Consider the following 15114-nt stretch of genomic DNA (forward strand, 5'->3'; position numbering starts at 1 on the left):
CCACAAACCTCTTGTGTTTTAACACTATGTTGACTTTGCGGTCCTGCACATTATGTTTTTTAATCACCCATATGTAATTGAAGCTCCCTAATGTAATTTGGAAGATTCTTACTTAATCATTGTTGTTTACATTGAGTTTCCTCTTTCTTTCTCAATAATATGTATTGCTGTTGGAATCTTCGAGGTGCTCTATTAAGGATATTTTATATCCAAATAAAGATTATTATTATTATTAGTGGTCTAATGCTTGGGTTTAACATACATTGTTCAGTCTAACAGTATTACACAGCTTCCAGGCAACCTTACAACCAATTCTCCTATTGTGTTCTTTGTTAAAATTTCATCGGGAAATTTTCCCTGAGAGTGTGGTCCAAGAATATTAAGTATGAATAACAAACAGAACGTGGCTACATCCAGGAGCAAAATGGCAAACAGTGCAAATGCCATGTGGGATATACTAGGGTGGTGGTGCCTGAGACTGTAGCTTCTATAGGTTTAAAACCTGTCAGCTTGAAAAATGGTTCTGGTGTTGTCCCTATCACCAAAAGCTATAATATGTGTACTTCCACCTTGCCACTCATCCTAAAAATCCCATAGAATCTCCCTCATTTGCTCCTACTATCATAGCCACCACTGCCTAATGCCACATCCCAAATGGTTCGGAGGGCCAATTTACAAGTGCACTTGTAAACTTATTTCAGTCTCCTAAGCATTTTCCTACTCACTTAAACAAAAGGACAAAAAGAAAAACACGATAATTAGGAAAGAAATACGCCTTAGATGTAAACTGGGGATGGCCTCCTCTGAGTTCCTCTTATGTTGTGAGTGGTTTAGAGAGAGATTTAAGGAAACACAAAAGTAACTGGATCCTCAAAGGAGTTTCCTAACAACATGTTATTCACCCTCAGAGTGTTGCATTCAGAATGTCCTTGAAAGAAGAATCAGACGAAAAAGGAGATTGGAGAAAGAGATGGTGTAAAGGACCTTTTATAGTGCCACCTGGTCTAAAGCCAATACCTACTTTCCCCTAAACACTGAGATGACTTTAGGAACTGCAGCATCAGTCCAGAGCATGGAGAAGGATTTAGGGGAGAGAGAAAAAAACATTGGTCTATAATTTGGAGATGGTACCAATCTGGGAACCAGTAGTCTTGCTGTAATGTTTCTCAAAGACACAGAAAGTAAACCTATAGGACAAATGTATAACAACAGAACAACAGTGAGCAGAATAACAGGGACTCCGCAAAATACTTATGGACTTAATTGCAAGCTCATTGTGCAGCTAGTGCATCACTTTTTATCACATAAAATGTGGCACACTTGAGGTGCAAGGGGCTTGTAAATAAGCCCCTTAAATTATAACTCTTCGTCCTCTCTACTTCTGAAAGCCCTGACAAATCCAAGAAAGAACAGGATTTAACCTGGATCCCAGATGAGGAGGAGGAGAGTCTGCAACAACGCACAGTAACACTTGGAAAATAAACAAGCTAGTATTGACTAATAAAGGAATCAAAGGGAAGCCAAAAGGGATAAAAATAACAAAGTGATGGGAGTGCAAGCACTGGGTGCAGACCTATAGGAGTGAGAAGCCAATGCAAAAAGCCGACGTTGTTAGGCACTACCCAAAGAGAACTGCACTCTTTTAGGCTGTTCCTGCTCTTGATGACCTTAATGTGATCTGGAAAGGCAGAAGTATAATACTAGGTGTTAGGGCACATGCACACCATTAGTCTATGTCCTTCCAGTCTCCAAGCCCTAATATGCAAAATGTTCCATGAACCATTTCTCTCTGTGTAATTCTCTTGACCTTGTTTTCCCTGATGTTATCATGTAGTAAATGTTTGAAACCCCTTGCCGGTGCATTATGTTGTAGTGGGAACCACTTTGATTCATTCAGTGAGTAACACACTACCAGGTATCTCAATGGTTAGAGCGGCAAACCCTGATGCAGAGGTCTGGCCCGGGACCAGGGTGCAATTCCCCGCCTCAGCGGGTCTTGGGCTCAAAATTCCACGGACCTGATAATTATCGCCTCAGTGCCTATTCCAATCATGGAGTCCCACTCTGCAACTCTGGGCAATAACTTAATCTCCACAACGGCACCCACAACGCTAAAGATGCCTGGCCTCCACCTTGGGGGTGCCCAGGAGTGGACACCTCACAGTGAAAGCCAGGATGGGTTCCACAGCGGTATTCTTGCAAGCGCCTTGAGACCCTTGCGGGTGAGTAGTGCGCTAACAAGTATCAATTTTTACATGTAGATGGCCCCTTGATGTTAACCCTGACAGAAAGTCATTTTGAGGCAGATTTTCAATAAACTTAGAGGATGCAGGAATCTATGCATCCACCCCAAGATTAGGAGTGATTACAACTATCCAAAGACAGGACAACTGCAATGGAGCGGGGGCAGATACACCAGCCAGGTTCATCCTGGTCAAAGATTTTACATCTTGGTCCTCCGTATTACAAGTTCATTATACCCTATGGCTCTTGTAATTCAGCTGACCGGATTTCCGTCATGTTTCTGACAAAGTAGCCTGTCCACCAAACTCTAAGTCAGGCCCTTGGTCTTTTAAGTCCAAATCCACCACAGTACTATTTGTGTAAGGTCTCCAGGGTCTCAGGGAAGAGAAATTAGAGACTCTCAGGCAGATGCAAACAGCAAAGACCAAGGAAAGTCCAGTTGTCACTAGTAAATTGAGCACTTCAGGAAAAATTCCTCTTACAACTTGTCTCCCTGTTACTGCAAGGAGATCAACCAACTGGCTCTTGGTGTCCAGTTCTCTGTCCTTGGTTCAAGAGAGAGCAGGTCCAATCTTTCAGGCTCTTCTCAGATTTCATACAGCACTTTGAGTCCTCTTCTGATCTTCCACAGGTCCAGAAAGTGTTCTGAAGTAGGTGCTTTGAGGAGCCACATTTATGCCTTCTATCAACTAGTAGATTGGGGTGACTCCTGGGTACTCACTAACCAATGAGGTAAATGGTCCTAGCACCAACCCTACCCACCTTTTCAGTAGTTCCTGCATGCCTTACTTCAAACAAAATGCCATGTGCCAGGGCATTTTACCAGAGGGCGAAAGTTTTCAGCCACACCAAACTTGGCTCTGAGGTTTGTGGCGGTGTCAAGGAGAGTCACATGGACCTCACCAGTGTCCTTCACATCCAACACTAAAATCCAGTTTGAAGTAGACATTGTACCTACAACAAACTTAGTGACAGAGGTCCAGTAGGACAAAAGCTGGGTGGCTCGGCAACCAGAATGAGGATTCACAAGGATTCATCATTAGGTTCCCACCTCATTAGAGTGGAGCTGGGTTTTATGTGTTGTACAGAAATGGGCAACCCAATCTACTCTTGAGGGCTCGGGCTAAAATGAAACAATAGGGTAAATGCACCTTCAAGGGATTTAGTTTAGAATCTATTTGAATGATTTTTACAATTAAATTTCAGGCCAAATGAATGATTGCCTCTTCTCATTCATAGCTTTCAGTAACTTGTATGACACCATAATTTCTTCATACATTGAGGCCCGATCACAATGACCAACATTAATTGTCATGCAGAACAAAAGGTCTACATAAAAATTAGAGCAGAAACGGGTGTATATAGAAAGAATATTCGCTTTATGTGTTTTCAAATCAGAACAGTGTACTAAAAAAATACAAACAATGTGACAAGAAGGTAACAATACAGATTTGAACGCCTTCACTGTGACAATTGTAAACACTTTTCTTCTCAGTTAAAATTAAAACTAAATAATAGAAGAAAAAGTGTAGGTCGACGCTTCAGTCTCTACTTTTTCGTAGACGAGACCATCTTCAGGACTGAACAGTATAGCAATTGTTGACCCCTTATTTTGACCAGAGAACAGAGTGTTCGATGTTTCCTGTATATCAACGAGATATGTCAATGACGCCAGTGGTCATGCAGATTTAAACGTATTGTCAATCTTATTATCGACGAGATACCAGGTCAGCGGATCAGAGCCTATCAATGTTGCTCTTCTTAAGTAGCGCGTTTGGACTTGCGATCTTAGTATCGAAGTGAAAATGGGTCTGCGGGTCGAAGCCTATCAATCTTGCTCTTCTTAAGCAGCGCTTTTAGACTTCCAATCTCAAAAAGACTCCAACTTTCGTGAACTGGGGCAGCATTCGATTTTGCATAAGCTCCACATCCAACACTAAAATCCAGTTTGAAGTAGGCATTGTACCCACAACAAACTCAGTGACAGAGGTCCAGTAGGACAAAAGCTCTGTGGCTCGGCAACCAGAATGAGGATTCCCAACAATTCACCATTGGGTTCCCACCCATAATGCCTAATGCATCTATGGTGTGCAAGGCACCTCATTAGAGTGGAGCTGGGTTTTATGTGTGGCGTATTGAATTTGTGCGTAATATTAAACGCCCTCATGGTACTCCATCCAGTGGACAATTTTCATTGCGTATCCCTTGGATAGGTTGATGGTAGATGTGAGGTGATATAACAATGGTTGCTCACACCGTAGTGTTAGGTTGACATATTTCCGCCAATCATGTGTGCCGTATGAGTGACAGTGGCTTTCTTCAGGACCAAGCTGCTAGGGAAGCCCTAGTCAATAGACCCTAGCAGCCTGGTCCTAAACAATACCACTGTGACTCATGCGGCACACATAATTGGCTGAAACATTAAACGTCTTGGGTGGGAGCCCAATGATTAAGCATGCTATCGACTAGGTTGGTGGGTGAGGGTTATTTTAAAAAACCTTATGGTTTTTTGGATACGTGAATGAAAATCATTTGTTATTGTGCATTTGGATGGTAGCAAGCTCTTTTTCATTTGTTTGGTATATTGATAAGGGGAAGTGGAATGTGCTTATCTCATCTTCTCAGTTCCCCAACTTTGTTTATCGTGATCCATAAGAATTGTCAAGGCATTGGCTTTTTTAAGTGTGCCCAACGTGTCACATGTGGCTCAACAGATCGGTTAACAAGGATGTGACTCTGTAGTGTCAAAAATGATGCCCCCAGTGACCACCCTGCAAATTCTGTTGAGTTTAGAGAATCCATATCTGCCCATTAAGGTTAGCCTAATATTTGCTCCTTGGAGGCTTTTCACACCTAGTTCACACCTATTCAAGACTGAGCTCAGTCTGACAGCTAGTAAAGGCTTATGCTAATTAGCCTTCGATAGTTCAGGCAGTTAAAGAGTAACTTTCTAAAAGTTAATGGGGCATATTACCAACAACTAGCGATGATTATCGCTATGTTGGTTTAGCGGCAATATTAATATCACCGAGCTCCGCCGATTTTTACCTCTTAGGAGCCTTGCTATTAGCAAGGTTTATCTCCTAAGCGATAAAAATCAGCCGAAATGCATGAATATCGCTGTAAAGTCAGAGATATTCATGCATTACCGAGCAAATGCTCTTAGCCATGTTATCCACCTACCATTGGATAACATGGCTAAGAACAGCTCTGGGCAGGCGTTAGCTTTTGGAGATAATCGCGCTTAGCGCGATTATTTCCAAAAGTTGATAATAGGAGATAGAGATGTTAGCGACTGTTTCCAGTCGCTAACATCTTGGCACACCCACTTTGCATGTCATTAGTGATAATTATCAATGACATGCAAAGTGGGCACCTAAATGTCCGCTATCTCCTACTAGCTGTTGCTAACTGGTGTTAGCGACAGCTAGGTAATAGGGCAATACAATTATCGCCGCTTTAGCTGGAAAAATTCCAGCTAAAGCGGCGATAATGCCCTTGGTAATATGCCCCAATGTTCCTTAATGTTTATTAACAATCCAAACTCTCCATTGAATTGGAGTTTTAGTAACTATTAAAATCAGTGCTTAAAATATGTTTCTAGCTGGTCCCATTCTTGAGATACAAAATTTGTATTTTAATCTGCACTCAGTTTTTTATGATAGGACAGAAAGGCCTGCCACCGTGAAAATAGCTTTTACGGAACAGTTGCTTGCTTTTAAGTAACATGCACCCCCCTTATGGGCTACTAGGCTTATATAGGTGAGACTTACTGATATTTAAAAGGGAGGTATTTGCCTGTCATAAATGGCTATTAACAGGTCTCACTGCAGGCATTCACAGCAGTATTCAGACTACAATGATCAGGAATGAAGCCTTGCTTTCTTTTGCCACATTAGTGGATGCTACTATAACTGCTGCAGTCTACAGGTAATTTTTCTTGGTTTCTTTGCACACCATATACTGTGGCCGTATACAAAGCTAAATACAACAAACATGGGTTAACCAATTTCTCCACGTATTAGGGATCAGAGCTCATACGCTGGACACTGTACAATAATGTCCAATCATGCAGAGTCTAAAAACCAGCAATATAATAGGGTCTAGCAAAATACTAAAATTGTAGATGACTACACATAAAAGGCAGGTTTTCTACAGGTTAGAACCTGACAGAGTAATACCTTCATGTAGGCGTTCTTGAATGAAAAAGCATCTCTTATGGACAAGTTGGACTGTGCAATGGCAAGTCGTCTCACCTCTAATGCACATGTCGTATGCACCACTGGGGGTTCAAATTCAGGTTGTTAAACCCAGGTACTACAATCAAATAGCTCAGCCTGTCTTTCAGGGCTCTCAGACCTCTTTTGTGACTTGCAGCTCTTAGTAGAGTCACAAAATCTTACAATCTCTAATACCACAGAAAAGATCGAGACAGTAGGCAAAAGAAAATCAAACTCCGGTGTAAACACATTTTTGAGAAAGGTCTCAATCGAGTGTATGGATTCAAAAATCATTGAGGACCTGAACTCTGTTTAAAATAATGCTTGGCCATTTGACCTTCTAGAGACAAATAAATGCCATACTTTGATTGGTAGTCCTGGACTAACATAAAAGAGTGGTATCTCTTGGTACTTGATTGTTTCACCTGCTGGGACCCCAAGCACAGTCTTACGTTTATCACTGGTTCTCCCAACCCATGTCACTGACAGAGGAAACCAAAGAGAGCTTTCAACCCTAGTCAAAGTTACATTTTGGATAAGGGAGTGCTCTTGAAAGGCTTCGATAGAAGACTGACCATATCAAGCAAGAACATGCAAATAACAGGGAGTCTCCAAGTTGTGTCAAATAGGCCTCTCCTAAAACTAAAAGCCTTGAGACTAGTGATCAAAGACAAATGTGCTTGAGCCATGGAAAATAACTAAAATAATCTATGTATCATAAATATGCACACACCAGCAGCAAGCAAGGTCACACATAAGCTTGCATGCTCTCAGGATTTGAATTATGTCATCAAATTATGCATAATTAGTTAGACATGGTAACACATTCCATTGTAATTGAGTGTGGCCCCAGCACCCTCCTGTGTTTTCGGAAGATTTCAATACACTGATTCAAGATGAAGTTAGCCTGTCACATTTACTCCCCTTGCAAGAATAAGTTTTCGATCTGGGACACGATCAGCCAATCACTGGCGACAGTATCGTGGCTTTGACAAACAGTATATTGGCACTGTGTTTACATCCTTACATCTTTACTCACCCTTCATGTTGTTTTCATAATGTTACTTTATTGCGGAATGACTCCCTCACTTCTTTTCTCCAAACAGAAAATCACCTGTATTTTGTCACACACATTTCATCCAATTACTTGTGTTTTCCATGGTTACTTTTCTTTTTTGTGCACAAAGGTAGGATGTCCAAATGTATAATAAACTTGAAAAATGAGAATGGGATAGGCTAGACCAATGCAGATGTAATGAGTGCTGGTGTTGTTTATGTGGGTTTGCTCTGCAATAAATTATGGGCCAGGACAACAAAATAGCCAAGAGCTAAAAAAGGATATTTACCTTAAAAATACATATCCAAGTGAAGTCTTCACTTCCTTCTATTTCCTTAACCTCTGGCTAGTTACCTCGAGGGATCATAAAATATAAAAATCTTGTGAAATATTTATGTGGCTTTGAATTGTCCATTGAGAATCTGTCTTTTTTTCGAGTAGCGAGCGTACATATACTGGGACAGGCTATAAAACAATCAGGGGCAGATATACAAGCCCCCTGCACCACCACTACGTCACTTTTCGTGACATACTGGTGGCGCAGGGGTCTCTTCCATATTTACAATGAAAGGAAAATCCACCCTGCATGACTTTTTCTCTCCTCGTAAATATGGCCCCTTCACACGCAGGACTGTGAGTTGAAGGGGCGTTCCATGGGTGTTGCTGTGGGTGTTCCCACGCAACACCCATGGAACAAGACACATCTCCATATTTATGAGAAATCGTAAATCTGGAGATGCGTGTGAATGCTACGCCACCCTAGAGGTGGTGTAGTGAGGCGCAACAAGGAGAAATGTCTTCATTTCTCCTCGTTTTTTCCTTTATCAATGCATGCTGCATTCTACAGCACGCATTGAAAGACGAAAAAGCCTCTTGTGATTGTTTTTATGCAGGAAGGTGTTCCTTCCTGCACAAAAATAGTCTCCCCACAACGCAGGCATCCTTGCACCATGGTGCAAGGGTGCCTGTGCTGGGGCATGGCTGCAGTTTGTGCACCAGCGCGGGGGAAGCACAGAGATGCGACATATTCTTGTAAATATGTTGCATCTCTGTGCTTTCCAAACTAACGCAGCACGGGGCAGCAAAATGACTTGCTGCACTGTGCTGTGTTACTTTGTAGTAAATCTGCTCCTCAGAGTTTTCCATGGATATGAGATTGGTGCACGGTTAACTGTATCCCTCTGTCCTTAATCAGATGTACGTTTAGCATGCAGAGAATCAAAAGTTACACCGGCACAGACAACTTACTGGTCAATGAAACAAAAATGTCTTCTTTCATGAGCGTAATTAGGCACAAAAGAGATGCAATTCAGATGGGTTGACTATATTTGCCAACATGGAGAACATTTATTTGCCAATTGTTGCTTACAGAAAAGGGATGTACAATGTACATAACAACACAAAAGTAAAAAGCAAAACTTTTATGAAGTGATTCCTAAAGGTGGAAATAGTGAACATAATGGTTTCCCTGGTACTGGGGGTTTTCATTTTTGGGAACCCACATTGACAAGGGTGAATAGGCGTATACCAGGCAATTGCCATGCCTTCAGACAGAAAGAATATTGAGCTAGATGTACATGATCGCTACAACTTGTTATGAAATTGCTACCAGTATGTTTGGGACCACTGTAGAATATCGCAAACTGACCTAATATTAATACTAATGGGTCAGTTCAGTTCACAAAATTCCAATTCGAGGTGGGTCATGACCCCACCTATCCCATAAATGTTCGCGAGGTAGGTTGCAAATTGTCTGATTGTCCACAATCAAAAGGATGGTGCCTGCAAGGATTAGTAGACCACCATGTCTAATTGTGTTTAAATACACTTTTTAAGAAGACAATTTTTCATAAACAAAACAGGGCTGCTTTGAACAAAAAATGCTTTTTCATGAATGTTTCACGGAGTATTAGCAATTTCTACAAATGGGGATCTCTATCCCTACATGAATGACTTTCTGCACCACCTCAGGGTTCAGTAACTTTTCAATGGGTTGTAACCAGAATTACAGTTGCAACCCATTGATACAACTGATGACGAGTTGCAGTTTTGAAGGGATACCTACAACACAGCTTTTCCAAAGTCTCAGTCCCATTTTAAAAACTGGTAAATCTTTATGAACTCCTAAAATGTATATGGTGCATGTGTAAAATCTTTTTAGCTCACAAATTTCAGAGAATCACAGGTTTTATTCATGTGGACTCACATTCTTGACTTAGTTTCTCTTGCAAGATGTAATATGTGATATGGCCGAGAGGCCTTATCATGTACTACTAACCCAATACACAGAGATGAACCTCGGATTCGCTCTTAGCAGCCTTATCTCTGTCCTCCTGGTAGTGTGGCACAGAGCAGTCAGGCATAATCAGAAGAACATATGTTAAGCACTTCACAGTTCCAGCCTTGACAATAAGTAAGTGACACAACTCAAAAGAAACCTTGACACCAATTTATTAAAAATAGATTGTATTTTTATATTAATAGTGACATCAAAACTAACTTGGTACGTGCATATAACTGGAGTTATCGAATTTAAAAACATCAAGCAATAAAAGCTGTCAAACGTTCACCATTAAAGTTAACCAGAGAAAACACAGATAGGACTGGGCCCTTCTAGTGTGAGTTCAAACAAACCCTGTTGCAGGTAAGGATCTCTGGGCCCCAAGACCAAGACTCAACAGTTGTGACTTTGTTACCTTGCCCTGGGAGACTGGGTGCAGAGTTTACTTGGCTGTCCTTGGTGCTGACGGGATCCACAGTGTTAAAGATTGCAGGGATTTGTTAGCATGAGCTGAAAGCCATTTTTGTACTTAGCAGCCATTTTAGTTAGCCATGTGCTTGCTATATTCTGTTTCCCTCTTCAGAGCCTTGCACATGCTCAGAAGGGCCTAGCTAGTAGAATGCACCTGCTCCTCTTATATAACTGTCAGGCTATGTTTGCTGATGTATGGAGAAGTAACTCTCCTCCCACTTTGTTGAGCATCCTGATCTTGCATGCCCATATTAGGCATTTTGCATGCTTACATGAGTCAGGACCTCCCCTTTGTCTTATGCTGACTATGTAACCCTAAGCATATATAAGGCCCCTGTTTTCTGTACTCCTTAGACTGCCACACACAGTTTCTGAGGGTATTGTGTGACGTAGTCTCCCTCATCTGAGGTAAATAAATATGTATTTTATATTTCAGCTTCTGTGCCAATTTCTTCTTTGTTGGTTTAAAAGAACCAGGTATCAGTGAGAACCCTGAGAAGGTTTCTATTTTCTTCAAATGGCGCTCCAACGTGGACCTCATCAGAGAAGTGGCTATCCAGGGGAGTGATCTTGACAGGAGACAGAAATCTACTGAGGAGGACAGGACAGGATTCTACTAAGGAGGTACTCTGTGCACGGAGGTTTTGGGGATTCTCTGTCTCTGCAACCCGGTATATTTCTGGGCTTCCTGATTTTGATCCTCCACCTGTTTACCACTCCTGACTGAGAACCTTTTTGGCGTGAGTATTCTAAAAACCGACCGTTAGGTAATTCAGAACTTGGCAGTTAGAATCTGGACACCAAGTGATTGGTAAGCATTGTTTAGATGGAACACTTGCTGTTAGTTTTTGATGCCTGGGATTGGTAAGGTAGTTTAGTAACGCTTACTGTGGGTTTGGAATTTTGAAATTTGTGTTGGCTAACTTTGATTTGTATGTGATTGATATATGAATTGCAGTTTATATAGGCAGGTAAGGAGGAGAATTTTCTCTGTTTTGAATTGATTTGAATGGCACACAGTACAAGAGTACCTTAAGTGCTACTTTGGTTATAAGACTGCATATTCTGCACTTTTTTTGGCATGCCTGTTTCAAGCACACATCGAAGAATGTGTTACTTTTTGGAGGTACCATAGTGAGATGTGAAGTGAATTAGCCAGCTCCCCTAGAGGGAATACCTAAATAGTTTAGGTATAAAAACATATTTCTTCCTTGGTGGTTCTGTACCCCTTGGAATTCAAATATGGACATAAAACAAACAAGGATCCTAATCTGCGCACTTTTAAAAATGGAGATATGCAGAACAATTTTTTGGTGTTCTGCCAGTCAAAGCTAGTGAATTGAGTGTATTTTGGCTTCTTGAAAATAAAACAGTCTGTTGGGCTGTTTATTGCAGTCCTTTGGAATACTATTGAGAAGCTCTTCTTGTAAATATGACTTACAACTAGTATTTACAAATGGTTTGGTTTAAGTACAGTGTGTGGGCTGTCCTTTGTTTCTGTCCTAAGAGTTGATCTGTGGGTTAAATGTGTGTTTAAATGTCTATGTGGTTCGTTGTTTCACATTAGTGGTACTTCTGTGAGTAAATAGAGATTGCGCTCTTTGTGAAAGAATGGCTAGCCTTAAGCGCGCTATATTGTGTGTTCTGAGTGTATAACCCCCCTTCTGTATATGTCTGGTATGAGCTCAATGTGTTTGTTTGTGTTTTCTTGCTGTCATCAGTCTGTTATGCAAAATGTCATTTAATTAATAATAAATAAAAATTAAAACAAAATCCAGAAATTAACCATATGATATGCTAAATAACTGCATGTTACTATTAAATTGATAGAGTAAACAACTATGCACATGTACAAACTGCTAATGCTTAAAAGATACAATTAGAATTCACATTCAATAGGAATAAAATAGGCCTCAAAAACGAAATTGTGTGTTTTGCAATAAATAAACAATTATAAAATGTTACAGCATGTTCCTTAGCTACATTGTGTTAGATATAAACAGGCAAACAAATCATCTGAGTAAATTGGATGTTGCTGATCTAAACACACTAAACACATCATATAGAACATGCATTGAAATGCCTCAGTTTTAAATAGATTATCACCACGTTTACATTTCAACACTGGAGAAAGCTTCCCAACAGCTGTGTTTTAACTGCCGCTGAGAAACAGCTGTCATTTTTGTAGTCCACGGAGAGACAGGGATGTTGACTCAGCTGGGATTTTGTCAGTGCCAACGCGGGGTAAAATCATGCATTTCAGACTGCTGTTTTCAAAAGTTACAAAAATCAGGTTCATTATTTTGGATAATAGGAAAAAATGTAAAGTAGGGCTTTCCTTTCTTAATGCCTTTTTACATAAGTACATTCGTGGTTCTGATGTTAAATATTGATTGTTCTTTTAAAAAGTGGCGCAAAATGTTTCATTTTTCAAGTTAAGCTTCTGTGCTTAGGCTTATGAATGAATACGTTTAAATATGATAGGCAAGAAATGCAGCTTGCTTTTCATATGTGGAATTATCAAAATGATTGGTTTTATAAGAAAAAGAAATTATTAAAAAAACTATTAAAAAAATAGGTGCTTTTAAATTCATTTTTTAATCTTTATAAAGCTTAATAATGATACTGTGATCTCCTAGCATCAAAATTAAATTTAAGTTGTATTGTACCGCATAATGAGGAAATTTGCATATGAAATATCACTCTGTGCAGGCGTAAAAAACTCATTTTTATAAGGTGATACATGAGATATTTCTAATGTCCCATCTCTGGAATGTGTAGAGAACATTCTCAGGATGACAATTATGCAAAAAAATGTATAGGATATTCATTTTTAAGTGCCCCAAATATCAAAGTCGAAATTGGGCAAAATTCACTAATTTGAAGCCAATTCTACCACTTAGAGCAGCTTTTAAACTGCCTTGGGCTTCAGTAAATGCACACATTTGGGTATAATACAAACAGCTGACTTCTATATCGTTAGGCAAGTATACTACATCCTGCTTATAATTGAAAATATGTATGAAAACAGCAGAAGTTATTCTCATACCTCTAATTTGACAAACAGGGGAATGGGTCTGCATTCCAGCTTTCTGCCTTAAGGGTGATAATGAATTAGGAAAGCTGCAGGGGAACCCTTGCACACAGAATAGGACAGCTGGGAAGGGTTAAAAGTCAGTTTTATATTTAGAAGCCTAGCATGGCTCCCAGAGCAAAGTTTGCTTTGACATTTTGACCTCTGAAACTTTTTGAAAGATGACAGGGGAGAGTAGGAGAAGTTCTACTTTTTTTGGCAAAAGCAAGCACTTTATGTACTCATATGATAGAAAACTATATAATGGTATATGTGAACCTTAATTAACGGAAAGATTTGCCATATATAGACAGTACTAATACTTTTAGTCTGAGGAGTTCTGTACAAAATCTGAGGCAATAACATTTAGTTTGACTTCATGTGCTCTCATGTTATAATTTGTACATCTGCTAAAAGGATTGGGGGTTGGTTATTCATGTTTTAGCCCTCTCAAATGTACTATGTACAACCTATAACTTTGTTATGCCCAGTTGCTACAAATAGGGGTTGATAGTGTTGACAGAAGTGAAACCTGTAGCAGGTTTCTTACTGTCAAAAAGGGGGAAGGGAGCTGGCTCCCCTACAAATTAAGGGTAGGTAAAATGTATGTTACTCTCTCTTTTTCTTAATTGTTTTCAGCCTGTCTAAGCTGTCTGTGAAATAGCAATGAGACATTTAATTGACTATTCAGTAATACTGTTTTAAACATTGTTAGCATTAATAAAATGAATAAGTATATATATTATGTTACTGGCCATCCTTTTTGATGAAATAATGACAGGATGAATAGTCTGGATGGTTTTCCCTTATTTTGACCTTTAAGGGGAACTAGATGTGGGTAGTTTTTGTTTGAAAATATTATGTGATAACACCATTACTGTATGTTATTCTCATGCTACATAGTTTTGCAAAGGCATTGCTAGTTTTTATTAGCTAGTCTGTGTAAATAAATTGACAGTCCTTATTAGAGCTGATATTGCATAGTTTGGATCATGAAAAGTAGAACGCAGGGAAGATGCCCATGTGATCCTTAGCAAAAATTATTGAAGGAAATATTGTTTTATAGGTAAGAACCCCTGTTAAATTAGCAGTTTTAGATTTTCCTGTTGCTCCTATTACATGAGAGCATGGTCATACGTGTACAATGTAGGTGCTTTTATTAAGAGAACTCATTTTAGAAGTGTCCGAAGTCCTGTACAAGTAATGTAAAGTTTATGAGCAAAAGTGTAGCACATTTCTTTTTTTGAGGGTTTTCAGATTAGTACACATGAATACACCAATGTAAGGTTTTAGGGTATGTCTGTGTTGTTTTTCTCTTTTCCTCATAATTTAGTAAAAGAACACAGACTTCCTTGGCTGCTTGGGATTGGGTGATGTATTACTCTTGTCAGTTCACCAAAGAGTTCCTTTAATACTTGCCAATAGGTCAAGGCTGCTGTTTTGTTTACTCTCACATAGATAGATGGAAGTGGTTCTTGGGTGCCTTGCTAATATATGGGGCGTCCCAAGACTAGGAAATATTCTGAGACTATCCTCTTTGTTGATAGACTGTTTCTGTGCCTTGTCTAAAGACCTTTTGTTCTGTCCACCAATAGATATTTGCTGCCTTACAACCATTGCCAGAGGGGCTTGGACATCAGATTCAGCTTGGGGCATCAGCACCAGTCCAGCTTGAAGCCAAAGTGAAGGCAACCAGCACAGGCATTGCTGGCAACTAGGACCTCAGTGAAGGCGGTAGCCCTGGGATGAAATGTGTACCCCTGCCACT

The sequence above is a fragment of the Lissotriton vulgaris genome, chromosome 12, assembly GCF_964263255.1.
Source record: "Lissotriton vulgaris chromosome 12, aLisVul1.2, whole genome shotgun sequence".
NCBI lineage: Eukaryota > Metazoa > Chordata > Amphibia > Caudata > Salamandridae > Lissotriton > Lissotriton vulgaris.